Source organism: Equus asinus, chromosome 2 (assembly GCF_041296235.1).
Source record: "Equus asinus isolate D_3611 breed Donkey chromosome 2, EquAss-T2T_v2, whole genome shotgun sequence".
In the NCBI taxonomy this organism is placed as follows: Eukaryota; Metazoa; Chordata; class Mammalia; order Perissodactyla; family Equidae; genus Equus; species Equus asinus.
The window spans coordinates 53664439-53692215 of NC_091791.1; the positions used below are offsets into that span (position 1 = coordinate 53664439).

At 43.0% G+C, this 27777-nt stretch overlaps 1 long non-coding RNA gene across 1 annotated transcript in view; it reads left to right on the forward strand.

Moving 5' to 3' along the window:
• Positions 1–27777, forward strand: part of LOC123279835 (uncharacterized) — a 346739-nt gene that overhangs the window by 32953 nt on the left and 286009 nt on the right. The window contains exons 2-3 of the long non-coding RNA XR_006518141.2: positions 16900–17020; positions 17648–17741. This is a non-coding gene — a long non-coding RNA (uncharacterized lncRNA). The remainder of the gene's footprint in view (positions 1–16899; positions 17021–17647; positions 17742–27777) is intronic.

Here is a 27777-nt window from a genome sequence, read left to right on the forward strand (position 1 = left end):
TCAATTTGCTTCTCAGCTGTGGGACCTGGGGAAAATTTTATTAACCTTTCTCTGCTTATTTCCTCATCTGTAAAATGAGAATAAAGATGGTACCTGCCTCATGGGATTTTTATGAAGATTAAATCTAATCCCCACATAGAATATATCAAAATGCTTACAGCGTGCCCTACATATGGAAAGAAGGCAATAAATGTTAGCTATTTTCATACACTTGTTACAGGGGAAGAATTTTCTCTAACAGCAGAGGAGAAGGGGAAAGAGGCTGCTGCTGTTTGTTTTTCTACTCTTTAAGCCTGGCCCGGGGAGGTGAAAATGTAACCAAACAGCTTCAGGTAACACCAGCTGTAGTGGGTTGAATAGTCGTCTCCAAAAGATATGTCTGTGTCCTATCTCCCCACCTGTGAGTGTGACCTTCCGTGGAAAAAGGTCTTCGCATATGTTATTAAGTTAAGGATCTTGAGACGAGATCATCTTGGATAATCCCGTTGGGTCCTAAATCCGATGGCAGATGTCACTATAAGAGTAAAGCAGAGAGAGACTAGATACACAGAAGAGGAAGCCATGTGAAGATGGAGGCAGAGGGTGGAGTTTTGTAGCCTCAAAGGGATGTCTGGAGCCTCCAGAAGCTGGAAGAGAGAAGGAAGTGTTCTCCCCTTCGGAGGGTGTGCGGCCCTGCTGACACCTCGATTTGGGACTTCTGGTCTCCACACTGTGAGAGACATTTCTGTTGTTCTATGCCACAAGTTCATTGCAGCTCTCAGAAATTCACACACCAACGAAAGGTTACACTTCCTAAAATGCTTTTGTGATAGCATTCCCTAGAACATTCCCTCTCTCAGTTTGTGTATCAAAGATCAAATTTTCATTCAGAAAATCAAGCTCTTCGCTATAGACCCAGCCTGCTTTTCTCACCTCCCAAAGGCTCCTTCAGGCCTTTGCTCTCCTGGCTCGGGGGCCTTTAACTGAGGCAATTTCCAGCTTTTCTTCACTGAGCTCAAGCTCCACTCTGCACACTTTGCTTTTTCCCTTCTTTTTCCTCAAGGTACTCTCTGTTGGTGCCACCCAATTGCCTATGTGCTGTCCTTTAGTATTTTCTGATTATGTTTGTATATTATGTCTCTACAACTAGAGAGTTAAGTTCTTTAGAATGCAGAATCTTATATTTCTTTAGATTTTTGCCACGGTACATAGCATAGTGTTAGATGCATAGTAGATGAGTGAATAAAGTGACTCAAGGCAAGTTGGACATTCTGAAATGACAGGGAGAATTTATCTTTCTGCCTTCTTTCCTGATCCCTGTTTCTCTCCCTCTCCATTTTCAGGACTAGATCACTTTCCTAAGAGAGGGTAAAAGATATTAGGGATAAATGCTGAATAGATAGATTCTTTTTCTCAAGGATAGGCTCCTGGCACTAATAGATTCTTCCTTTGAAAACTTTTTTTTTTTGGTGAGGAAGATTGGCTCTGAGTTAACGTCTGTGCCATCTATCTATTTTGTATGTGGGATGTCACCACAGCATGGCTTGATGAGTGATGTGCAGGTCTGTGCCTGGGAACCCCAGGCAGCCAAAGCAGAGTGTGAGAGCTTAACCACTACATCACTGGACCAGCCCTTCCCTTTGCAACTTTTGCTTTATTTGGCTAACTCTCTTGAATCCTCCAACAGGGATGACAAAGGATAGCACATCAGATTTCTTATTACCTAAGCATTCTTTGTGTAGATGGATAAATAGCTTGATAAGAGAGACGCTGGACAGAACAGATCAGTGGTATGAGAATTTGCTCAGAACATCATCTTCTTTTGCCTGAGTTCAGGAGCAAGCCTGTGACACTTTGTAGCTGTATCAGAAGGAACACTGGGCTGGGAGTGAAGAAGTTCAGACTCCAGTCCTGGGCCAGTCACTACCAGCTGAGACCTTGAGTGAGTCCTCCTCTCTTCATTTCAGTTTGCCCACTGATAAAATGTTAGAGTTGAACTAGGTGATCTCTAAGGCCCTTTCATACTTGATATCCTATAATGTTGGATCCCATTCTTATTCATCTGAATCCGAAATGTCTAACATAGGCTGTATCAGTCAGGATCCAGTCAAGGAGCAGAAGCCACACTAGCTGTTTCAACAGAGGGAGGTTACTACAGGGAACTGGTCACACAGATGTTGGGGGGCTGAAATAGTAAGCAGAGAACTCTGAGGTAATGCAGAGTTGATAACTGCAGGAAGCAGCTCCCGCTTGTGTGGTAACAAAAGAAAAATGTTGGGGCTACCAGAACCCAGAAACACAGAGGAGGGGCCCCTCAGTGCTGGCCCAGACTTCAGAGGGAGGCACTGCTTCGCTGACGCTGTTACTAGGAGCTTAGAGCAGGGGCCTCGCACAGCTGGGACTCAGGTTTCTGAGGAGGAGGCCCTAGCGCCTCTGAGGGGGTGTGACGACGCTGTTCTGGAGCTGCCAAAAGGAGGTGGAGGCTGGGAACTGTTGCTGCTGGGGGTGAAGGATCACTGATGGGGTGACAGCACTGGGAATAGTGACGGACACTGTCCTTCAGCCTCCTTCTAGGACCTGTTTTAGCAGAAGCTAACATGGAGCCACCTGCCAAAGGAGAAAGGCAGTTTTCAGTCCCAGCCTCGATATCAAAAGGTAGAATGGAGAAAGATGAATTTGGAGCCAAGACAATAGCCTAATGACCGACACATTGATTTTATATTTATATTTTATATTTATTTTATGTTTATTCATAGATGTCAAACACATTTGTGCTGAAAAATTGTGTTCCTGCAATAGCAACTTTATAAACTGTGTTTGGGGCAAGAATTCAAGGAGATTCACTTAGTCAATGAAAGGGTATTTCCTAAAAAGAGTAAGAGATGTGGCGATAAAAGAGAAAATGTGAAGAGGCAAACGGCAATGACGGGCCTGTTTTCCACTTGCCTTGATCACTTTCACAGAACTCTTACAATAATGTGATTTATGCAGTGTGAGGCTGGCTCAATTTTGGACTTTATAGGTGGGTTTTTGGTTGTGTAAGTGCTTCATTCTACAATAAGAGATTCTCACCCAAAGGCAGCCCCTCTTTGGCTCTGAGGAAGGAGGCGCCAGCAGTTTGTGAGGTTGGGCACCTGTTGTTGGCAGAACTCTACAGACGTCTCCTGGGCTTCCTGTCCTTGGTTATTTGGTCCAACACTGATCTGGACACCGCAGAGAAGGGATTTTGCAGACGTAATTAAGAGTATGATAGGAAGATTATCCTGGGTTATCCAGGTGGGCACAATACAATCGCGTGACCTCTTCAAAGTAGAGAAATGTCTCTGGCTAGAGCCGGAGAGATGCGGCAGAAGATGAAGGCAGCTGGGGAGATGAGGCAGGAGGGGAGGCCAGAGAGATTCTGAATGTGAGGAGGACTTGACCCGTTGTTGCCGGCTTTGAGGATGGATGTGGGGGCCCAGGAGTCAAGGAATGGGGGCAGTCTCTAGAACCTGAGAATGACCCCCAGCCAATAGCCAGCAAGGAAACTGACCTTAGTCCTACAACTGCCAGGAGCTGAGTTCAGCCAACAACCTGAATGAACTTGGAAGTGGATTCATCCCCAGGGCCTCAGGAAGGAGCGCAGCCCTGCTAACACCTTGGTTTTGGCATTATGAACGTAGAGAACCAGCCAAGCTACCTTGTGCCTTTGTCTCTGACTTGCAAAACCATGAAATAATAACTGGGTGTTTTTTTAAGCCACTAAATTTATGGTGATTTGTTACAACAGCAATAGAGAACAAATACTGTGCTAAAATAGTGCTCCAGGGAAATCTGTGTTTCTGTTGTTTTTTCCTAGTTGCTCCCTCCAACTGCCAGGTCGTTGTCCCTGAGGCTGCCACTGGTGGCTGTCCTGACCTCTCTGAATTCCTCTGGTGGCCTCACAGAATGGGGATACTTTGGAGACCCTCCCTCCACTGCCCTGTGGACCAGTTCAGACAGAACTCGACTGCCTTCTCTGTGTATTGTCAATATAATCAATAGGCAGTCAGCCTGTCACAACAAAGAGGAATGATGGAGACTGGGATGGATAACCGATGTAAATGTTGAAGGCAGAGTTGTGTTGAATCAAAGAATTTAAACTCTCTCTTTTTCCCTTTCCCTTAATCATGTTAAGTTTCCATATCTCTGGGGAAACATTGCTTTCAGTGGCCATCAAGATGGAGAGGTTGGGGCTGGCCTGGTGGTGTAGTGGTTAAGTTCGCATGCTCTGCTTTGGTGGCCCAGGGTTTGCCCATTCAGATCCCGGGTGTGGACCTACATCGCTCATCAAGCCTTGCTGTGGCAGCGTCCCACATGAAAAATAGAGGAAGATTGGCACAGATGTTAGTTCAGGGCCAATCTTTCTCAAGCAAAAAGAGGAAGATTGGCAACAGATGTTAGCTCAGGGCCAATCTTCCTCACCAAAAAAGAAAAAAAAGAGATGGAGAGGTCGTATGATCAAATTGCAGAGGTAATTGTTAAGCTAAATTAAACTGACAGGAGCTCAAATGAGCCTTCTCTGTTGATTGGAGCTTCGTTCACTCAACAAGCAGAATACACCTTGTGATCCTGTCCAGATACTGGGCATAGCCTGTTATGGAGGAAGAATTAGCCTTCACTGATTTTTTACAACCTCTTTGGAGGAGAGCCTGGGTGTCAGGCTGTATATATTTCTTTTGACTCATGGTTCACAAGAATACTATTATTATAGAGTGTTTCTCGTATTGGACAACCACTGTTTTATTAAGTGACTTCAGAGAGATCTGGACACCAAGGAGTTAGATGAGCTGTCAGGAATTTCATACTGCAGAAAATGGAACGCTCTTATTGTTTTCTTTATTTCTTATCACTAAATTCCATTACACATTGGTCACAACTTTCGGGCAGAGCATTTCAAGGTTTTATTGTGCTCCTCTAGTTGTTAGCCAGCTGACCCCTGGCCCCAGGATTTCTTGTTCCTCACAAGTTAGTGTTCGTCATTCTCTGGGAGACGTTCAGTAACTGTCCAATGGAGCTTTCTAAGTGCTTCTTCTTCACTCTATTCTTTTGTTGTCATTTTTAATCTACAGAAACGTTTATCACCTTTTCCTCGCATAAACCATATTTGAATTTATAGCACTATGTCAAGGGGAATATTGCTAGTTCATCTCTTTGCCTATTAATAACTCCTCATTTCTATGTAATGCTCTTATCTTTTCAAAGCGTGCTTCACATCTTTATTTTCATCGTATTAGATGGTTGTATAATGTGTGACATTTCCATAGGGGCTTAAGGTAGGTTCAGGCCCCATTTGAAAGGAGTGGTTGCCTATTTGATCCTCCTGCTCCCAGCTCAGACACTTGACCATGCACAAGCTTGGATCTCTCAGGTCAAGTTCCTCTTTTTAAAAATACACTAGAGGTGAGCTGGCCCAGTGGTGTAGTGTTTATGTTCATGTGCTCTGCTTTGGCGGCCTAGGGTTTGCCGGTTTGGATCCTGGGCATGGACCTACACACTACTCATCAAGCCATGCTGTGGTGGTGTCCCACATACAAACAAAAAAACAGAGGAAGATTGGCACAGATGTTAGCTCAGCGACAATCTTCCTCAAGCAAAAAGAGGAAAATTGGCAACAGATGTTAGCTCAGGGCCAATCTTCCTCACCACAACAAACAAACAAAAAACACTAGAGGTTCGTTTAGCTCGGGTTTTTATACAAAAGCAAAAAGAGTTAGTTGAGAACAACTTTATGGAATGAACTGATATTAAAAAAATAAAAATTGTAAGAGCTATAATCTATATGGGAGCTAAGAAATCCTTGTCCCTTAAGATCAGATAAAGATTGGTTCAAACTATCAACCCCCTTTCCGACTCCTACGTTCTTGCATTAGCAGAGGCACCTTTGGTTCTGGTTTTCTGTCCCTGCAGAGTTTCTATTTTCTTCTTTTGGGCTGATGCTGGTCTTCTGATTCTGACCTAGATGTGAGACTCACATGGTTTCCTTACTGTATACACACACATACGCACACACCCCCCCCTTCACCTATATAATCCATTTGCCCAAGGTCTTTGTATGTGGCAGCCTTTGCTGAAGGTTTGGGGAGACGAGGAGAGGGTTTGAATGACAACCATGAAAATAACTTCAAATTGTGTATTAGTCATTTAGTTCCTAGAAGTCCTCTAGCATCTTTGGCATGTTAGTCAGCTCTCCTCTTTGTCTTGTATCTTGCTTCCTCACCTCTCTTTTTCTCTTCTGTTGACTAGCCCCTGTTTCGTTTTTTTTTTCTTTTTGAGGAAGATTAGCCCTGAGCTAACATCTGTTGCCAATCCTGCTCTTTTTGCTGAGGAAGATTGGCCCTGAGCTAACATCTATGCCTATCTTTCTCTGCCTTATATGTGAGACACCACCACATCATGGCTTGATAAGTGGTGCATATGTCTGTGCCCAGGATCTGAACCAGTAAACCTTGGGCCGCCAAAGTGGAGCGTGGAAAATTAACCACTCTGCCACTGGGCCGGCCCCCCTGTTTATTTCTAATGCAGAACAGTTTATTGGTCACACTCGTTGCTTTGTCTCCTCAGCTGACCTCAGCACTATTGGCATTTTGGGCTGGATATTTCTTTCTTGTGGGGGTTTGTCCTGTGCATTGCAGGATGTTTAGGAGTACCTGTGACCTCTGCTCACTAGATACTACTAACACTGCCTCCCTCCCCCACAACTGCCAGGCTTAACAACCAAAATGTCTCCAGACAGTGCGAGCTGTCCTGGCGAGGAAATTTATCCTGTGGAGAACCGTAGCCCATGCCCTTGGGTTTCAACTTTCACCTCAATGCTTTGTTCTGAACAAAAGCTCTTCCTGCCCTGAAAGGAGTTCTAGGACCAGCTATTAATACACCTTTTTCCATCCTCTTGGTTAAGTGATACTTGTCAATAAACACTGTCTGCTGGGCACTGTGTTAAGCATTTTATATACATTATATTATTTAACCACGTGCAGTTATCAAAAGTTACTTCAAGCCTATACATATACACTCATATATTGTTAACTACATGCATTATACACACATGCATATATTTATGTACACACATACACACACGTAAACCAGGTGTTCTGGAATCCTCTGGCCTCATGGATAGAATGGTTAAAGTGGCTTACACACACCCCATCCCAAGTACTGTTGACGTCCCTCAGTGCTCTCCCCGGTACTTCTGAGGCTTTCTGAGGCAGGGCTTATATTTCCTGCGTCGGTCCTCAGCGTAGTCTGTTTCTCTGTGGTCACCTACTCCAGTCAATGCTCCCGGATCCTGTGGTCACTGTCCTCTCTGCTTTTCCCCAGGCTGGACACTGGCCCCTGCTCCTCTTTGTCTGTAATTTCCAAAAGCAAAATCAACACAATGCTGTTCACGTTGTGAATAGTAGACTTTTTTTTGAAGGTCTGGGGATGATGAAAAACAAAAACTGCCTCAGGAAGATTAGGAATGACTTAAAATCAAATATCAAACATCACTGATTTTTAATGTCTCTTGGGCATGTTTTGGCTGGGAATTTCTCACTGGTTGCCTTTGTCCTCAGTCTTGGGTGCTCTGTCATGTTACCAGCCTCTCTTTCTCCACCTGTTGCCTGCCAGGCCCAACCCATAAGTCACCTAACATGTGAGCATTCTCTGTCTGTTCCTGTCTCCTGCTGGTCCACATGGAGCACGCTGGGCTGGTTTCTTCTTTGTCTTAGACCTCTCATTCTAACTGGAGGCAATAATGGCTCGTTTGGTCTTTGATTGCCCAATATCACACGTTAAACTACAGCATCTTTATCCCTTGTGTTTCTGTTGTTTTAGCTGTTTCTTACTCCTGGGTTCCTTCTACCCAGGAATGCAGCATGGAGATTCTGGAACTGGAGGAGGTGGGGCTCAGAAGCACATGCCTGCCAAGTGTTTCTCAATGATATAGTTTAGGCACAGCTGCAGGGCTACAAGGCAGAGTTTGAAAGAGTCTCACCGATCCGCCTGGTTTTTGGTGGGAAGAGAACAACATTGAAACATCTGTCTTCATAAGTCAAAAAACCATTATTCTGTTACTATTTTCCAGTCACAGTATCAGATATTCTGGCAGAGGTAGGGGAGTATTTGCTCATTAAACATTCATGCTCATTTACAACCACCTTGGGTGGTAAATGGAACAAATCATAGTATCATAACTACAGAACAAAAGAGAAGAGACAACAGAACATAAAATGTCTTGCAATATTCATTGTTTTTAAATTCCTCCCTCTACACTCTCCTAGCACTTTGCTTGTTCCTCAGTGAGCCATCTATTTAACTTCACTTATAGTTAATTATTTACAGTTTGTAGATAAGGAAACTGATTCCTAGAGCAATTAAGTGATTTGACTAAAAGGAAGTGATGGAATAAGGAAAAACATTTTACAAAGTATGCAAAAGCTTTTCAGTTATCATTCCTAATATCCTCCTGTGATATTTAGGGAAGACCATTGATAATTAGATTAAATTAGATATGAGTTGAACAAGCATTTAATTCAGCACAGATGATCAGCCAGGTACTTGAAAATACTTGTCAAAGGAATGACTGAATTTTGTCTTGCAATTCTCATGGGTACCTTAAGAGGGAGTATTTTTCTAGATGTAAAAAGCAAAGCTCAGAGAGGAGAAGTGACTTGTCCAAGATCCTACAGCTAGGAATCAGCAGAAGCAGGATTCAAATGTTTAACTTCAAAGAGCTTAACTTCGCGATGCACTGCCACATTATCTGCCTCCTACCTCAGTTAGTTAAGAAAGTGTGTGCTTCACAGACATTTGTGAAAAGGATTTTGATAAATAAATAGGGCTACTGTAAAGACAGAGCCCACTTAGCTGTATTCCTGGTAACCCACACGTGTCTGATCTAATCCAGGTGGGATTTTGGAAATGAACATAATCCTTATATACGTGGTCTGAAGACTGAATAACTTCTGCTGTAGCCAGCCTCCGAGATGGCCCCACCAATCGCTGCCTCCTGGAATTCGTGTCCTGTGGAGTCCCCGCACAGGTTATAACAGGGCTGGTCTGTGTGGACAACTGCATGTGGCAGAAGTGATGGTGTTTTGCTTTGGTGGCCAAGCTGACTAAAATGTATGTCCTTTACAAGAAGAGGGTATGAAAAAGACTGTGGCTTCTGTCTTGGGCACCATCTCTCAGGGCTCAAACTGGGGGAGGTCTCATGAGTGCTTCCTTCAGTTTTCGCCTAGTCGCCTCACTTGCCTTACCCTAGTCCCTGCTCCCCTACCCTCTTCAGATCTCTGGGGGAAGTTGGTTGCCATGTTGTGAACAGTCCAGTGACTGAGAACTGAGGCCTCTGGTCAATAGCCAATGAGGAACTGAGGCCTGGCAAAAACTATCTGATGAGCTTGGAAGTGGCTTCTTCAGCTCCATTTGGCCCTAGAGATGACTGCAGCTCCTGCTGACAGTTTACTGCAGTCTCATGAGACTCCCGCCCTGAACCACAACCACTCAGCTCAGCCCCTTTCAGATTCCTGACAGAGCAATTCAGCGCTCACTAGCCCTTCTCAGCTCACCATCAGAACCACCTTTGTACATGAAAGACTTTGACTCCTCACTCCTTTCTTTCTTTCGCCAGGATCCCCACTCGTTAAGAGGCAGTCATAGTTTTAAATAATAATAGCTTTTCTCCCTTATCCTGATTGGATAGGAATTTGTAAGCACCTCAAATGAAGAGAGCCAAAGCACCCGTTACCCAAGTTTTACATTTGTTCTCTGAATGAAGCTCATCAATATCCCACACGATCCCTTCAGTCACAGTTAGCAGGTATGATGGTTAATTTTATGCATCAACTTGACTGGGTCACAGGGTGCCCAGATAGCTGGTAGAACATTATTTCTGGTGTGTCTGTGAGGGTGTTTCTGGAAGCGATTAGCATTTGAATTGGTAGGCTGAATAAAGAAGATACCCTCATCAATGTGAGTGGGCATGATGCAAACTGTTGAGGGCCTGAATAGAACAAAAAGGTGGAGAAAGGGTGAATTTGCTCTCTGTGCTTGAGCTGGGACATCCATCTTCTGTCCTCGGATACCAGCTCTCCTGGTTCTGAGGCCTTTGGGCTTCAAGTGGAACTTATACCATTAGCTTCCCTGGTTCTCAGGCCTTCGGGTTTGGACTGGAACTACACTACTTGCTTTTCTGGGCCTCCAGCTTGCAAATGGCAGATCATGGGACTTCTCAGCCTCCACAATTACGTGAGCGATTCCCTCATAACAAATCTCTTCCTATATATCTATATATCCTATTGGTTCTATTTCTGTGGAGAACCCTGACTAATACAGCAGGTTTGGGAGGTGGTCAATGGTTCACTGTGCACTAGGGTGCACTGTGGTCTTTGATGAAGTGTGGCACCAGCACTGCTGTAGCAGCAGCAGGGGAGAGCCTAGGACTGACAGACAGGGCCCAGGTTTCAATCCAGATCCTACTTTCAACTAGCTCTGTGACTTTGATCAAGTCCTGCCAACTTTCTGCCTCATTTCTCATCTATAATAGGGAAATGAGATTATTTTAAGGATGGACTGAGATAATAAATGGGATAATGCATTGAAAAGTACAAAGGATAATACAAATGCTGTGTAGTATTAATCAGGGTTCTTGTTATTAAGAGTGTGTTAAATAATCCATCACATGATAGATAGTTTTAAGTGGAAATAAGGGATCTTCCCCCCAACACAGTAGATTTGCTTTACAAAGTGGAAATGATTCATCATCGTCAGGTTAGGTCATGATGGATGTGCCCATTCATTCAATCATTCATTCATTCAACATGTATTTACTGTGTGCCTGCTTTGTTCTATGCACTGTTTTAGGCTCTTAGGACATCTAAGTGAACACAGCTGTCAAAGACCCCTGTCCACATGGAGCCTTTCCTGATGAGTGAGGGGCAGGGCTGCAGCCCTCTTGCCCCAGATGGCTGTGCTTGGAGCCAAAGGAGAATGCCTGAAAGCTGCTGTAAGCAATCTGAGGTCCATCCTATGAATCCGAACAGGCACTGTCCTAGAAGAGGGAGCTGGGTGCAAAACCAAAGGATTCAAGAACAAAGGAGAGATGATGAGTGGGTACCTAAAGAAGGCAAGATCTGGAGGAGTTCCTGAGGCAAAGAAAAAAGTGACAGCAGTAGCATTTTGGACAATTCAAATGCCCTTAAGGAGAAGGGATCCTGGTAAAAGAAAGGAGGGGTGAGTAGTAGTCAAAGCCCCTTCATGTAGAGAGGTGGACCTGATGGTGAGTTGAGGTGAAGGGCTAGAAAGAGCTGAACTGCTCTGCATAGAGAATAAGAAGAAACGCAAGTTTCAGGGGGTTCCAACTGAGCAGGAGTGGGAGGATCACCCAGGGGAGAAGAATATGAGGCTGAAGGTGGGCTCGGGCCACGATGTAGAGAGCCTTTCACCTGGTCAAGGATTTGGAATATAATTCTTCATGCAGTGGGGACTATGGATGGTTTTAGAGTAGAGGAATGAAATAATCTGAGCACATCTGTCTGGCAGCAGGATGTTGAACTGCCTGGAGAGGGGAAAAGTGAAAGAGGTTGTACGGGGAGGAAAGGGAATTGACAGTTCCCTCTCTCTTCAGAACAACATGGGTTTCCTCTCCTATAAAGTGGAGCAGTTCTCAATCCTGGCTGCACATTAGACGCCTCTGGAAAGTGCTTAAAAATTTACTAATTCTTAGGATTCACCCCAGACTCATTTAGTCAGATTCTTTGAGCTCATTTGCTGGACATCAATCTTTTATTTTTAAAAAGATACCTCTAAGTGATTCTTATGTGTAGAAAGAGTAAGGAACCGATGCTATATGGCACTGGACAAACAGCCAGATTCTTATGTTTCATTGCCATATCTTCATAAATATTTAAAAGTGAAAGTATATCATCACTGCAGGCTTGACAAGTAAGATTTTGATCTTTAACTAGATTGTAGTGAACCCTCTCACAAGAAAAGAAAATGGTTGATAGAAGCATGAAGTAGCATTTGATGCTGGTCATTTGGTTTATCAGGGTGCAGACTGGAGGATGTGATTAAGTGTGAAAGCTTTGCAGCTGGATCTGCTTGCTTGGTTCACTTTCCAGCCAAGTTTAAACCCTTGTTCAAACTTACCAGCTGTGTGACCGATTATAAGTTGCTTAACCTCACTTTGCCTCAATTTACTCCTGGCGCGTGGTAAATATTTAACTAATGTTAGCTTTTATTGTTAGTGATCCTGAAGAATTTCAGTGCAAACCCAAAGATTAAGATGTTGTTTTAGGCATGCTTGTTTTGAGTCACTTCTGATTAGTTTTCTAGTTAGATAGGCTCATAGCAGATGGTGGCTGACCAGAAAAGATCCAATTGATTCAAGATAGTTTTAAACCCCATCTAAGGATTTTCTTGGAGGTCTTGGTTTTCGTCAGAATTTTGGAGATCATCTCAGTACATAAGAAAGATGCCAATGCACAAAAGGAAAAATGTTCCATAATATAATAAAAATCACCTACAAATGGACCCATAAGTCTCAGGCCCATGAGATATAACCATTTCTTATTGAGTTATAGATGACCATCACAGTGAATTGCTAGGGCAAATTTTCAAAAGTCACTCTATGTCCTTTAATCTGAAGGGCTTTCTAGGTTAAAAGGATTGACTTCTGTTGGCCATTCTTTTTTTGTACAGGGATCTTTCTGGAGGGTGGCATTGGGACTTCTATGGATTAGCACAGCTTTCTTTTCTGTACCCCACCAGCTTCCAGTTGGGCTTTAGGTAAGCTCTTCGTTCTTCTAAGCACAAGACACTTTGATGAGAAGAGGGAGCACCATCATTGGTACTCATTTCCTCTCAGCAAATTGTTTTCGCTGTTTTGACCTGTTGAACTTGTGGCTCTATGTCTTGCTACTGGATCCACCTCTTTTGAAGTCTTTGATTTGATTGGTGGGTTTATTTCAAGGATATGACTAGATTTGCTCCCTTTCATCCTAGTGTCAAAAGAAATTGGAAAATTCTTTTCTGGTTGTCAAGAAGGAAATGAAAATCAGTGCAGGGTAGAATGGACTGGGCTTGTAGTGAAGTGGGGACCACCCTGGGAGCTTGGGGTGGGGAATTTTTCCCCTTGGGTGGCTAGACTGTGAGCCTCTGGAAGGCAGGAACCATACCTTCTAGTTCATGTATTTCCCACAGTGCCTAGTGTGGGTGCCTGCACTTGGCAAATGCTCAATATGTGATGCCTCAAAAAGCTGTGTTTGATCTGGATATCTGAACCGCTGCTGCTATTTTAGATGCAGGAGAGAATACCAGAGGTTATTTTTCAGGGCCTCTGCTTCTGGGCCAGAGGTAGGAATCTTTGGGGGATAAGACAATCCTCAAAGTGGAAGTTCAGTCCAATCTTCTGTTCAAGGGCTTGTTAAGTAAGAAGAGGGCCAAATAGGAGACATGACCTTCTAATTAGAGCTTTGGAGCCAGAAAGACCCCAAAGTTGTCACCCTGCCTGCCTGTTGCAATCCAGCCAGACTGGATTTATGACAGCTGAGATATGTAAGGTGCCATTGTACCTGTTTACATTAGGGACTTTGCCTTAATTTATGAGTTTGCCTGTGTACTAAATCATGAAAGCTTTCTGTCTGCTTTTCAATGAAAACATTTGACTTGCTTCCAAACGGAAGCGCATAATGAGTAGACACATGTCTCTCTCCCCCAAACCCAGCTGAGCCACTTAAATTTGCTTCTCTTTTCTCTCTTTCCCTCTGTATGAGTCTTCTCCTTTCGTTTTTCTGTTTCTAAAGCAGTCCACTGAAGTTTAATTGCTCAGTGCCTTGCTAAGTGTTTGAATTCTCTTGGGAACACTTATGCGTTTCCTAATGCAGGACTGAGTCTGGATGAGTTTCAAGCAAGCGGATGATGTGGCTTGGCAGGAAATAAGGGAAGCCTTTTACTCTTTGAGGGTGCCAGGGTAGCATCACTATCAGATCAGCAAATCTGAATAATTCTGGAGCACTGGGGCATGGGCAATGTCATGCCTATGATGTGGATAATATTGCTGAATTGGTGATCATTACTAACGTGCTTTGAATTTCTCAAGAAGTTAGAAATCACTCCATTGGACATTCATTAGACAAAAAGCTGAAGATTTATGGAAGCTACAATAGAAATGTGGGGATAATAGAATATGAGACAATGATCCTTCTCGTTTTAAAGATAGTAATATTGCTACTATCACTGCCACCACTAGCTAAAATTTCCAGGGTACTTCCTATGTTCCAGGCACTATACTAACTGCTTTATGTGCATTCCTTCACTTTACCTTCATTGGCTCACATCCGTCTTATGAGGTCGGTACTACTATAATTCTTAATCTACACTTGAGGAAGCAGATACTTAGAGAAATTAAATAATTTGCCTGAGGATCTCTAGCCATGAAATGCTGGGGCTGAGATTTAAGCCTATGTATATTTGCTCAAAGCTCATATTCTTAACTGATATGCTACATATAAATATTATCACTGTAATTATATATGTTGACTCAATATTGGAAAATTATGTTAATTAGACTAGATCATTTTCTTTAGTGGTATGAGCATATATGGTGGGCATGTGTAGGTGTTTTTGCCATACTGTGCTGGTGAGAAAGTAAGTAATAGAAATGGACAAGCTACAAACCTGAGCTTGGAAAGGCAAGATCCATCAGTGGGGAGTAAGAATGCGTCTCCCCACTGTCCTGAGCATGGGTTATAAACGTGATATCCCTGAATCAGAAAAATCAAGCCTGAAGGGGAGAATGTTACAGGGCTGAAACGTTTAATTCAAGGAAAGTGGTTCTGGCAGTTGTCCTTGATTGTAGCAAGATGTTTAGTTAGATTGCGGTCATGTAGTAAGAGACAAGATGGTTCTCACTGTGTGGAGGCCAGAAGCTGGAGGTGAAGTTTGGTGAGGGGCCTGTGAACACTACTAGGCAAACTAGAGCCAAAGGCACATTATTCATGATGGTGGCCCTCTGAGCAGTTAAAAAAAATCCTGCATTAATTATATTCTGCCTGTGTTTTATATATATGCACTGTTGATTTTCACTTAGTTTTTCTATCTTTCTTCCTGCGAGAAAAATTATTTTCGAAAATGTCAATTTGTATTAGTTCTGATGAGAAAAAAAAATTTAGGCCCAAGAAGAACATTTGGGATGTATTGAACCCCTGGGGACTGGAGTGGAAGTATTGGGATAAAAATGAGGGTAACGCAAGGGGAATGGGAAGTTTCAGGGGGAAGGTGGTGTAGCTGCTCTTACTGCCACTCGGTTTGCTCTATAGAGGTCTGCTTTCTTCAGCCTTGGTAGAATTTTTATTAGATTTCTTTCAGGCATGAATCTTTAACAGAAGTAAAATATAGAAATTTTAATGTTAAATGGATCACCTTTCTAATAAAGGACAAAGAAAATGAAGATAAATTAACTTGCTAACTAAATGGAATTTACAGAAAAACTTTAACGTGCATCTTGTAATCATAAATTTTATTTCCATATGTTAGTGATTTTAAACTTCATTTTTTTGAGATTTGCTATCACAAGTAATGTTTTACCAATAATAAAGGAAAGAAGTTTGCAAAGACATTATTAATATTTCCTATTAATATTTTAATATTATAATATTTTATATAAGTATAGGTTAGAGTGGAAGTAAGGTTGTATCAGTCAGGATAGGATAGGCTTTGTGCAGTAAGAAACGACCCAATGTCTCAGTAGCTTAAAATAATCTAGTTTTCCCTTATTCTTACTGTATGTCTATTGTGGGTAATCTGGGGGCTCTGCTCCAGATTATTCACACTCAGGAATAAAAATTACCAGAACCTTATCACATGGAATGTTTCTAGTCTCTATGGCAGGCAGAAGGAAGTGGGCAAATCACTCATTGGCTCTTGAAGGTTGGAGAAGACACGTATAACTTCTGATTACATTTCATTGTCCAGAATAAGACATATAGACTTGCCTATCTAGAAGAAGGAGGGGAAGTGTGATCCTACCACATAGTTAGAAGGAGAAGAATTAGAAGATTGGGAAATAGGCTGACGACTACCGTAGAGGTGAATCCCTTTACCACTGTCTCCCTCCCTCTCTTGCATTCGGGGAGGATCAGAACAGCAGGGAGGAGAGGCTCACAGGCAGGAACTGTACAACCCCCAGGCCATCGACTGTTGCATAGCCCCCGGTGGAGCCTATATATGAATATCACCCTTCATGTCTGCCCTGGGCACCAAGGCTGTGAACTCACCTCAGATAAGGAGGGGAGGCTCAGTTGTTCTCTCCAGCTGCTGCAGTTTGGAAGATCCCTCACTTGTTCAGTGGGAGAGAAGAGCAAGGACAGAAGGACCTCCTAACTCAGAGCTTCTGGGAGTCCCTCCACAATTGATATAGGCTTCTAGCAGCCGTTTCTATACCTTTCCTCTACAGGTTTTCCCAGCCTCATCCCCAGCTACACAGCTCAAATCTGGTGCTTGAATATCTTCCCTTGCAATAAACTTTCTATCTCTACTCTTTCCTAACAGTTAACATTTATTTAGCACTTAACTGTGTGCCAGTCACTGTTATAAGCATTCGATATATATTACTCACTTAATCCTCATAATAACTCAGGGAGGTGGGTATTGTTATTACGCTCATTTTACAACTGAGGCACAGAGAGGTTGAAGAACTTGCTAGTAAGTAGGGGAGCTGGGATTCAATCCCAGGAAGTCTGGTTTCAGAGCCCACTGTATGGCCTCTTAGCTACTAGCACAGTATGACATTTGGAGAAAATGAGCTCTATTTGGATGTGGTTATGAACAGTGAAATGCTCAATGATGCTGACAGCAGCTCACAGAGATTCTCAGGGACTAAAATCTTCACAAACTTAAACTCTCTATTTAAATCAATAGGACAAGACTAATGCAGATATACCAATGGCCCACAGCTTCCTTCCTCTTGACAGAGCGAAGGCAGAGCAAATTTACATGATTGAATGTTACTACAGCCTCTGGCATGACCAGCAGATGACAGGTAGGTAAACTGAAGAAATATCCTTGTTTTAAAGAAACACAGATTTCTAAAGACCTAAATTCTACCATGTGCATACAGAGCAAAGCTTGTAGGATTCCTGTAGGAAATCTTTATTACAAAAATAAACTTAAAAGTTTCTTAAAGCAAAAGGGGCCTGTCTGGGAATCAGTGCCAAAGTCATGAGAACTTATCCAATGGTGCGCTGCTAAATGTTTAACAATTGGCTTTCTGAAAAAACAAAAAAGCTTATTTGTAGTGGTTGCCCATTTCTGTGGTGTAAATATTTCCACCATTTCAGTTTCAAGTTTTCAATGTGATATCACTGAATGCAGAATTGGAAAGAGATGCTAGGAATTGGCTCTCAAGAGCCAGAATGAGCCGGCTTTAGCATACCGGTGACATTAGATGGGAGAAAGAAGATACTCCATAGCCCAGATTTGTAAAAATATGTGTCAGATTTGAAACAGCCTAACTGAAATGAATATGCTATTGTATCAGAGCTGTAAATGAAAAACACATTAATTATTTTTGTTTCTAATATCAGTGAAACAAATTCTTTTCAGACACATCCCAGTAATTCTTTTTGTGTTGCTCTTTGTTGTTATTCTCTGGAAAATTTACTGTCAGGAAGCTGCTGCTTTCAAGAATTTCAACTCTGAAAGAGGGAGAAAGAGGAGGATTTGAGACCCTGGGAGTCAGGAGTGCTCCCGTGGCTGTGCAAGTGAGTAGCTGTGATCTGGGGCATGTCATGCATCTTGCAGTGAAAACACGCTTTTAGATCCTTCTGGTGCTGGCAGTTTATGGCTTGAAGTCTAGTTGAAGGGGATGGTGAGATGGAGAAGAGCATAAGGCAAAACAATGGGAGGGGGCAGAAAATGGAGAAACAGCAAGAAAAAGACTGAGTGGGGGTGCTGGGAGAGAGAAATGGAATTGAGAGGACCATGGAAAAACTAACATGAATTGAGAACCTACTATGTGCCAGTGATTATGAGTAATTATAAGATCATGATCGTGCAATTATAAGAAGCACTTTATTTATTTATGCTATTTAATTTAATTTCCATACCTACTTCATGAGACAGTGATTACTTTCAGTATTTTACAGATGAGGAAAATGAGCCCAGAGTTTAATTATTCACCAAAAGTTACACTCCCAGTGAGTGGCTGAGCTGGAGATCCAAAGACTGAACAGCTGTAAATCCTATGCTCTCTGAGCCGTGCACTGTAGTCTAAGTGGCAGTACGTCTGAGAGGGTGGTTGGTGACGATCATTCCAGGAGAGCATTCGGGCTGTGACTCTTGAGAATTATCCTTTGACAAGTTTGTTGATTTTCTTCACTGCTCTTTATCTTCTCACATCTTTAAATCTTAAGAGGCTGCAGTCTGAATAGGGTGACTAAAGCAGCCCAGTAAGGGAGAAATTATCTGCTGGGATGCTGCCTTGTTGCCCAGAGCAGTAGAACCCTGGCTGTTGGCTAGCTTAGGCTCTGGATTGGAAGTTGCCCTTTGGATCTCTCCAAGGGAACAGTGGCAGACGGTAGGTGTCTGCTGGGCTTGGACTTAAAGGCTGGGAAAGACAGAAGAAAGAGGGGGAGAAGGCCAGGGACAGACAGAGATGTTGAAAGAATGGGCAGGTTTTTCTTGCCCAGTAAAGACTACATCATCATAACAGTGATTCTGTCTCTGCGTCTGGCTTAAAATCAAAACTTGATTCAGACCTATGCTTTAATGAGTAAGAAAATATTGATTAAAGGGGCCGGATTCCCTCAGCTCCCTAGCTCTGGCATCTTGCTGCTTTGATAGCACAAATCGATACTCTCTTGTGAAGGTTTAAGCTCTGATTTGTGAAATAAAAACTGCACCAGGGTCCAATAACAGCTGCCCTCAGGGCAGAGCCGAAGCACCCAGCAGAGAAACGGCAGCGGGCACTGGCCCAAGGCAACACATTTACTTCCGGGCGGCTTTTACCCAGGGCATGGAGCCCTGGGTCAAGGTTTGGGCAGCTTCATAAGTGACCTCCTGCTGTGGACTGACCAGGAAGGGACCAGATTCCATGCGTGTGCTGTCTTTATTATATTATACATACATGGATGGATATATCTCTCTCTAATATATAGAGTGCCATCAACTTGAATTGTAGGAATGACCCTGACTGTATTTGCTGTTGGGTCATTGGCATCACACAGCCTGGTTCTGCCTTTCCATTTTGTGGGGAGGTCCTCAAGCTGAAGGAATCAGTTCTCATGCTAGATATGTGTGCACCTGCTTTGTTCTTGCTCACTGAAATTGAAGGTTTAATATTTTATTGGGCTGGAGAATGAGCACACATTTTGGAGTCAGACAGACCTGTTTTCAAAGCCTGTCTCCCACTTTCTAGTTGTGTGACCTTGAGGAGATCATTTGACCTTGCTAAGCTTGTTTTCTTGTCTGTGAAATGTAGATAGCAGTGGATTCTACCTCCTAGGATTATTGCAGGGATTCAGTGGGATCCTGCAAGGAGGATGTTTGGTGGACTGGCTAGTATATAGTAAGCACTCCATAAATGCAGCACTATAATATCCCAGTAATTCTCCTGGGTTACTAAGGAATATACATATATATATACTCATTCACAAAACTAGTTGGGGTCTGAATAAATGGGGAAGGAAGTGTTACTCTGTCCAAGTGACTATTTTATTTCTCATCTACCTTGTATCTCTGGCTCTAGAGCCGCGTGAGCCATTAACTAGCTTCAGGAAGGCCTTCCTGTCTGTCCTTTCCCTGTCACCAAAAGCATAAAACAGAGTCACAGGACGTTAGCACTGCATCAGCTGTGTGGCCTTGGCGACAGATGCTTCAGCTCTCTGGGCCTTTGTTCCCTTACGAACGGAGGGTAAGGTCTTAGGGAATTTGACATCCCTAAGGCCTCTCTGGTGCGAATATTTCTGTATGGTTCTATGTTCTATATTCTGTTTCCTGGCGCTGTGCCTTGTCCTCTTAATGTTGGGCTATGACTTGAAGACCTGCTCTGCCTTTTCCACAGTCTTCTCTTTCTCCAGGGCGGGGACTTCCCTGGCTGCTGTGGCCTGCTTCTTCCCACCTTTTCGGGTTCCATTCCTTGGTCCTCACTGACCATTTCTGTATGAGTGATTCTTTTTCTGTCTAACGTCCTCTGGTCCCCACTCCCTGCTTTTCCTTCTCTAAACCCTGCTGTGGTGTTTACCGATTTGGGGAATTAAATGACCCTAAACCGTGTACCTGTTGCGCTAATAAATGAGATAAGCAGGGTATTTTGCAGATGTTCAAACCAGATCCTCCCCTCTAAGCTGCTTGTTAAATTCTGCATGACTCCTTTCCGTGAAGACCAGAGGAAGAAACTCCTCTGATGACAGTATTGGGAATAGGTATTTATAAGCAAGCGAGCAAGCAAATGCAGGGCCACTATGCATTACTTAACTGATCGTGTCTCTCCCTTTGCTTTGGTAGCTGGGAAAGTGAGAGCCAGACTTTGTGGCTCACTTCTAGCGAGATTGTGTGGCAGGCGTTTTATGTCTTAATCTCCACCCTGAGTTCATTTTGCTTTTCCTCGATTTATTTTTCCTTCATTCAAATCCGTCACTTCTTTGTTTAAAAAAATGCTGGCATACTTTTGAAAGTTATGCCATGCCCTTTTCAAATAGGGTGAGATCAAAGTAAGCAGATGAGTGCATTCTGTGCATTTTGCAGAGCTGAGTGCTTGACCCAATCTCAGCGAAAATCAGTGAGAGAAGGCTCCCTGGAGAAAGGCGCTTACAGGATACCCATACATCAACGATGTGCCGTTCAGTCTGTCATGAAATCCCCCAAATGGCATGTGACTTGACATCAGAAGGTGTAGGGTTGAATTACAGAAAACCTCATAAGAAATTTTTATTAGAGTGGGAAACATTTGCCATATAACATAACCTCATCATCCTGTTACATTTGTGTCCACACTCAAGGAGGGGGGCAGAGATTATATATTCTGTCTATTACAGGTAGTTGATGTAATTTAACATCAAATATTGTCTCAACTGGAAGTAAGAACTTCCTGTATGCCTCTGGCCCTTCTTTTGACCACCGTTACCATATTATGATCCCAGGGCACTACTGTGAGTGAGAAGCACAAAATCTCTACCCATCAATTCCGTGGCTTTAAACACCATGACTTTCCTAACTCTGGCTTTGACCATAAGCTCTGGCCAAACTGTGGAGATTTGTCTTACTCTCCAGAATCAACCCATTGCATCTACTGACCTTGGATACCCACCTCATCCCCATCACCACAGATACCACCTCTACCTGCTATCCCTGTCCCTGCCCACAACCCATTTTCTTCTGCCGCTCATTCTCTCATGTAAAGGCAATGGATGCATTTTAGTAATGGATCTTTGTGGAGAGTGAAAAAAATTAGTATTCAAAGAGATTATGTTATGGTGTGGATTGATAGGCAAGGTGGCTAACACTTTGTCAGGGCCTTAGCTGTGTCCTTAAAAGAGCTCCAGGTGGGTTTCCAGCTACAGAAACCACACACAACCTTCCTTTCTTAGTAACAGCAGCAGGATGCTCTCTAGTGCCAGAACTTTCTTTGCTTCCAGTGACTGCCTTTAGAGAGTAGGAGTGTCCTCTCCCAGTGAGACCTGTGAGGACACCCGGGTGGAGGCTGCAAGTCATTGCAAATCTCTCCTGATGCTAAGCCCAGGGAATCCAGCATTACCCAGAGACAGAACGATTGTGTTCACCACTTATTAGGGAAGATTCAAGCCATCAGACTAGAAACATTTTTTTGCAAGCAAAATCCTGCTTTCAAAAGAATGCAAATCTTCCAATAGTGGGACTTTTCATCCTGGCCCTCCTTTGTCTCAAGTCCACAGAACATCCTAGACATCACCATAGCCTCCCTAGATGCCTATAAACTGCTGGCATCACTGGGTGTTCATTTTCCAGATCTGGAAGTATGTCAGGAATATAGCCCACGACAGTTCCAGAATATCTGAGGACAGAGAGCTGGTTTTAGGCCATGCATTCCAATAGACCTATCACAACACCGTAGCGTCCTGCCTGCTTCACAAAACTCATCGTCCTTAAACGTGTCATGTTGAGAACTTGTCACATGGCTCCACTTAAATGCAAGGAGGGCTGAGAAATGCGGTCCACCCACCAGTGGACCCAGAAAGAGGAACTAGGCTTGGTGAGCATCTAGATGTTTCTGTCACAGTTTGGAAAGCACAATGGAGTCCTCCATTGAATAGCCGAAATAAACCTTCTAAATATCTGCTAACAGAAGATCCAAACAAAAGTCACAAAATTAATTAGTAAAAGGCAAAGGAGCGTTAGCTAAGGGAAATAAACTACAGCCTAGAACTATAGTCACTCCCATTTCTCAGTGAGAGAAAACCAAAACAAAACAAATAAAACACAGATCTCTAGTGAATCTGATTTCTGCCTTTGGTTGATATTCAATGCAATGAGAAATGGCGACGTGAGCTTGAGCTGCCCCCAGAGGCTGAGAAGAAAGCATCCAGAGATCAGTCACCCAAAAGTTCTGAAGAAACGGGCATGCTCCGCTTTGTCCAGTTGGCAGTAAAGAACAGGATGATATATGACCTTGCTAAAAGGGTCGTGATGAAACTTGGGACTTTCCTAGAAGACGGAGTAATTCTTTCTCTTAAAATTCCCATATAATAATAATAATAACCACAAAAGTGAATATTTATTGAATGTTTACTCTGGGCCAGAGAGTTCCCCTGCATTCTCTCGTTTTCCTTCACAATAACTCAATGAGGAAGGCACTATTAGCCTTACTTTACAGATGAAGAACCAAGACTTAGAGAAGTTAAGGAACTCTCCAAAGTCACGTAACTGCTAAATGGTACAGCTGGTAGACAGACCCAGGCGTGTCTAACTCTAGAGCCCCTGTGCTAAGACCAATGCTTAGAGGTCTTGGATCTTATAAGAATTCTTAAGAGGTCATGCAATGATAATATGTCTGAGATTTGCTTTATGTTAATCCAGGTGGTGGGAAAAGTGGGTAAATTGATAAAATAAGCATAGTGACGTATTGAGTCGTAGTGAAGCTGGGAGATGGTACATGGAGGTCCTGATGTTATTCTCTTTACTTTTGTATATGTTTGAAATTTTACATAATATAAGAAAGATTGGCAAATGGATACATAGTTATATATTTTAAGTTAAAGCAAACTTTTGAGGTTTGACAAAGAGGAATTCCAGATATCCAGTAGGACCTTTCTGACAACCCACGCCTTTAGTCTACTGCTCTAGTAGACTTTTGCTCTCGGCGGTGGTTGCCAGTCACGTTTCTTGTATTTTCTTTTAAAGGTGGTGACCATATTTTCCTTTTTTCAAATATTGTGGCACTTTTTCTGGTTTCCGTTTTATGTAGACAGTCACACAGCCTCTGCCATTTCTATTTGAAAACCTCAGCAGGTTTTTCTGTTCCTCCCAGTTTGGCAAAGGAGCTTCTAAGGAGCACACAAAACACCCTGAAAGATAAGGAGCAGAGAGCGGAGGGGGCATCGAATGAGATGGATTTAAAGAACCAGAACAGACAGGCGCTGTTATTTAGAGACTGGAAACCAGTGTGCAAGTGAGAACAGAAAAAGGAGGAAGCAGAGACATCAGTTAAGCTATTTAAGGGAAAAAGAGCCCAAAGTACATCATAAAAGATAAAAATGCGGGCACTTATGTCTTGATTAAGGAGCTTATTAATTAGAGTTGAGTTGTTAACTGGTTTATAGTTCCCTGGGACTAGGATGAGCCTCCAAGAGGAGTCCAGGCAGAAAACAGCCAGTCTGGATAATTACCATGGATTGCCTTGGGGTTTGTCCTAGCCTCACAGACAACTTAATATCTAGCAGCCAGGTGAACAGGCCTGGGCTGCTCTACCCACCAGGCAGGACAAACTCCCAGGCTCCTGGCCAGGTGCCAAAGCGTGCTCCTCCCTTCTCTTATTGGGAGTGAGAGACAAGCTGAGTGGTCTTAGATGGAAATGGCCCAAGACCTCCTAAAGCTCCTTTCCTGATGTGTGGAATGTTCTCTCCCAGATCTAGGTGCTCGTATGGACTCTGACTCTAAACCACAGTGATGCACCCAGGTACCATGCCTCTCTGGTCTACAACAGCACAGAGTGAACGGTGTTTGTGGCAGTCAGAGTGCAGCCTCCGGCTCTGATCCACCCCTTTTTGTTTCTCACTCTTGGCTCTGTCTCTCATTTATGACTCCAAACTTACCCATTGTGCTTGATGTTTTATTTTTGTTGGATCTTGACTCTTCAGTTCTCCCTTAAGGAGGAAAATGAACAGGCCAGGGGTGGCCAGGAAGGTAATGTCAATGTGGGAAGCTGCTGGATAAAAAGTGATAAAGAAAGGTGAGGGCATGCTTTGAAGTGAGAGTGCATATCCTACCTGAAGACAATCAAATCAGTTTCTAAAACAAACCCTGGCCTGGACAAATAGAACATAGTTGTGGATCCACAGTTTGAAACTGCTGACATTGCCTCTTAGGGGACCCACCCTGTGCTTTTGTCATCTGGGCCTTCCTAGTTCTAGGGCGAAGGTGTGGGTGGGGTGTCTGTGGTTCAGATATAGGTAGGGAGTGTCCTATGATGAGGGTGCACAGATTCTCTTCTCTAATTCCTGATCCTGATAAATCCAAGGTGCCCATGTGAGACAGTGCGTTTCTTGCCACACTGGCCTAATCTTCTCAGTTGCAGAGAAGTTGAACCATGTCTTTAGTGCGCAATCCCTACGCCCTCCCTATACGCTTATTTACACTCCCTTGGTTCTAAGTCTCTCCTCTTTCCCTGTGTAAAGACTGCTGCCTTCGTATCTTCTGGACTCTAGTAAGTAGTTAAATACACTAATCTACACTAAAGTGCTAATGGCCTAAAGTGGTGCTTATTTCAGGAGTTGTTCTTGTGGCTCATGGAAAGTTTAAGGCTTAATCCAAAGGTGTACTCTCTCGTCATAGATTTCCACATATTCTAGCACTAGTGTAGTGCATATATTTTCAGAGGTTTGTAGAAGTTATGTGGTAGATTCTGTTGATTGCTTTACTCAACCTACATTTTTACTTAACTCTCCTTTAGAGGGAGGTTAGAAAGCTAAAAACTATATTTCCAGTAGCTCTTTACAACTACAGCTCTGGATATGAAATAGATTCTTCCACTTAGATGCACTTGTGCTAAGAAACAGATGGTGGGAGGAACGTGGAGGCCATTTTCTTGCCTCTGTTGTCTGTTTCTGCTGGCAAGCAAGGAAGGGGAAATGTGAGTCATTCCTGCATCAGTATTCTAGCTTCCTGAGTCTTGAGAGGCAGATATAGCAGCTATGTCTTCTTGATTCTTGGGCTCCGGCCATATGGATATGATTTTGTATTTATATCTCTAGTGGCAGTGGCAGCCTTAGAGGTGGATCAATTTTATATTGTTCTGGGATCATCCCTGGAGGCCCTTCTTAGAATCTGCTCCGTTAGCTCTTCCATCAATTCTGTAAACTTTGAATTCCCTGCATTAAATCCCTTTCTGCTCAAAATACCTAGAGTACTTTATACTTTCTGTGTTGAACCTTGACTGTTAGATCCTTCAAGTGGTTTATATTAAACTTACTCCTGAACCTAGTCCTGTTCCTAGGATCTTAATCCCAAGTTTGACATGAAAATGAAGATGAAAAATAAGGGCCCCTTTCAGAGAGAAGAGCGTGCAAATGTGGGAACAAAGTGCCACCACTGTGGCATTGACTTATGTCTGGCTCAGTACTTAGTTTTTACTAGACCAGGTGTTCCCTGCTATGAGTGTCACTAATGTCTTGTAGAGGGTTTAGGTCACTGAAGATTGTACTTGCAGCCAGGCCTCATTTTTTTTTTTTTTTTTTTTTTTAGCTCTCTTGGCAGTAAGAGGCAGATGAGAGTAGTTTAAATAGGTGATGGGTATGTGTGTTTGCCTGTTGCCTGGGGCTTCCTTACTTGCTGAGACAGATCCGTGAGGATAATGTAGTCATCTTTCCTGGTGAGGAATATAGCTTGGTGTGGGAATAATTGAGTTGGTAATGGGAAGGTGGAAGTGTTGTTTTGTGTTGAAATATTCATTTCTCCCATAACTGTTGAGTGAATGTAGCCATTAGCGTATGCATACAAGTTTCCTTAATCTTCTGAGTATTCCAGCAGCAGGTAGATATTGCCTGCTGAGAAACGTATTTGAGTGAGATGAGCATTTTTAAAAGGAGCATGAATCTGTTCGCCATCTGGGGAGGCAAGAATTATCCTTCCGTGTTCAGCATGAATTCAGGTGACTTCAGGAGAGGGGAGCAATGATGTTGCTCTAAATATTGGCTGCCTGCTGAATTCAGCTTTCCTTGTGGCAGCTGCAGCTGAAGATACTCCTGATCAAATAATTGTTTAAAGGCAGAGTGTCCTAGAAAGTGGGGATGCCTCTGAAGTCTTTCAGATAAGGGATAGTGATAGGTGGCATCAGTTTTTGTGCTAAAGGCATCCTTCTTTCCAAGATGGCCCTGTAACCATTTTTAGTTTTCTGTGGAAATTACTTCTTAATTGTTTGATCGCCTTACATCATATGGCCTTGCCTCACACAGAGAAAACATCCCAACTCTCTCTGTACTTTTATTTATTTCATTTATTTAACACCCATGTAAATGGTTATTTCTGTGCACCAAATATCAACCCAATTCTTGTAATGAACCTTAGAGGTAGGTATTATTATTTTTCCCATTCTATAGATGGGAAAACCAAGGAACAGAGAGATTAAGGAACTTGCCCATGGTCACATAACTTGTAAATCAGGATTCGAAACCATGTAGTGGCTCCAGAGTCCTTGCTCTGAACCACCGTGCCATAGACTGCTCACCTTTCCCTTCTTCTTTGTCTCAGAGAACGTTCCATCTTGCCTTCTCTCCAAGGCCAGGGATGCTGCATTTTGTACAGATGGTTCATTTCCTAAGGGGGCCCCATCAGGGGGGCTTGGGGAATAAAGTCTAGCCTGTCGTCTGTTCACCAAACTCTGTGTTCTAGTGTGCTGCACCCACCCAGAGTCCAATTTGGACTAAGGCGCTGTATGGGACAGCATCAGCTCCCTCTGAGACTCACTCCTCCATCCACACACTGGATCCTGCCTCTTCCAACTCCATGTAGCTTCAGTGATTTCCCAAGCATGGGCAAGAATTTGACATGGTGAATAACATGAACCCAGGCTTCTTAACATCTGTTCATTATCTGCATTAAAGCCTTGTATACTTGAAGGCAATTTTAGCTTCTTTTGCCTATACCACAGAACTAATATTTAAACCCTTTTGTTATCTTCATAGCCTTTTTCTGAGAATCTTTTGAAGTACCCTAGGTCCCTCTTAATTATAAAACTGCTCTGGAATGAAAAGCAAAGTCACCATAAAAGTTAGCCTACAGTATTAATTAAACTATGGAACCCAACTGCCATTTTTATAGCATTATTTCTATGGGAAAATATGTTCTGAGTTTCATTTTAGGATGAGCTTTTCCTCTAACCTAGGGGTTGAGCACATAAAGTGACCAGTGCCAATGATGAGGTGGTGGCTATTTATGCGACTTGGCCATCTGCAGCTGGCTATTCATAACTTGGTACACCTCTTCCAACTGACTTTCCAAATCTGCTCTTGCCATCCTCCAATTCATTCTTGATATAGGCAGACACTCTGATCTTTAAAAATGCAAGTGTGATTATGACATTCCTCTTCTGAAAATCCTTGAATGGCT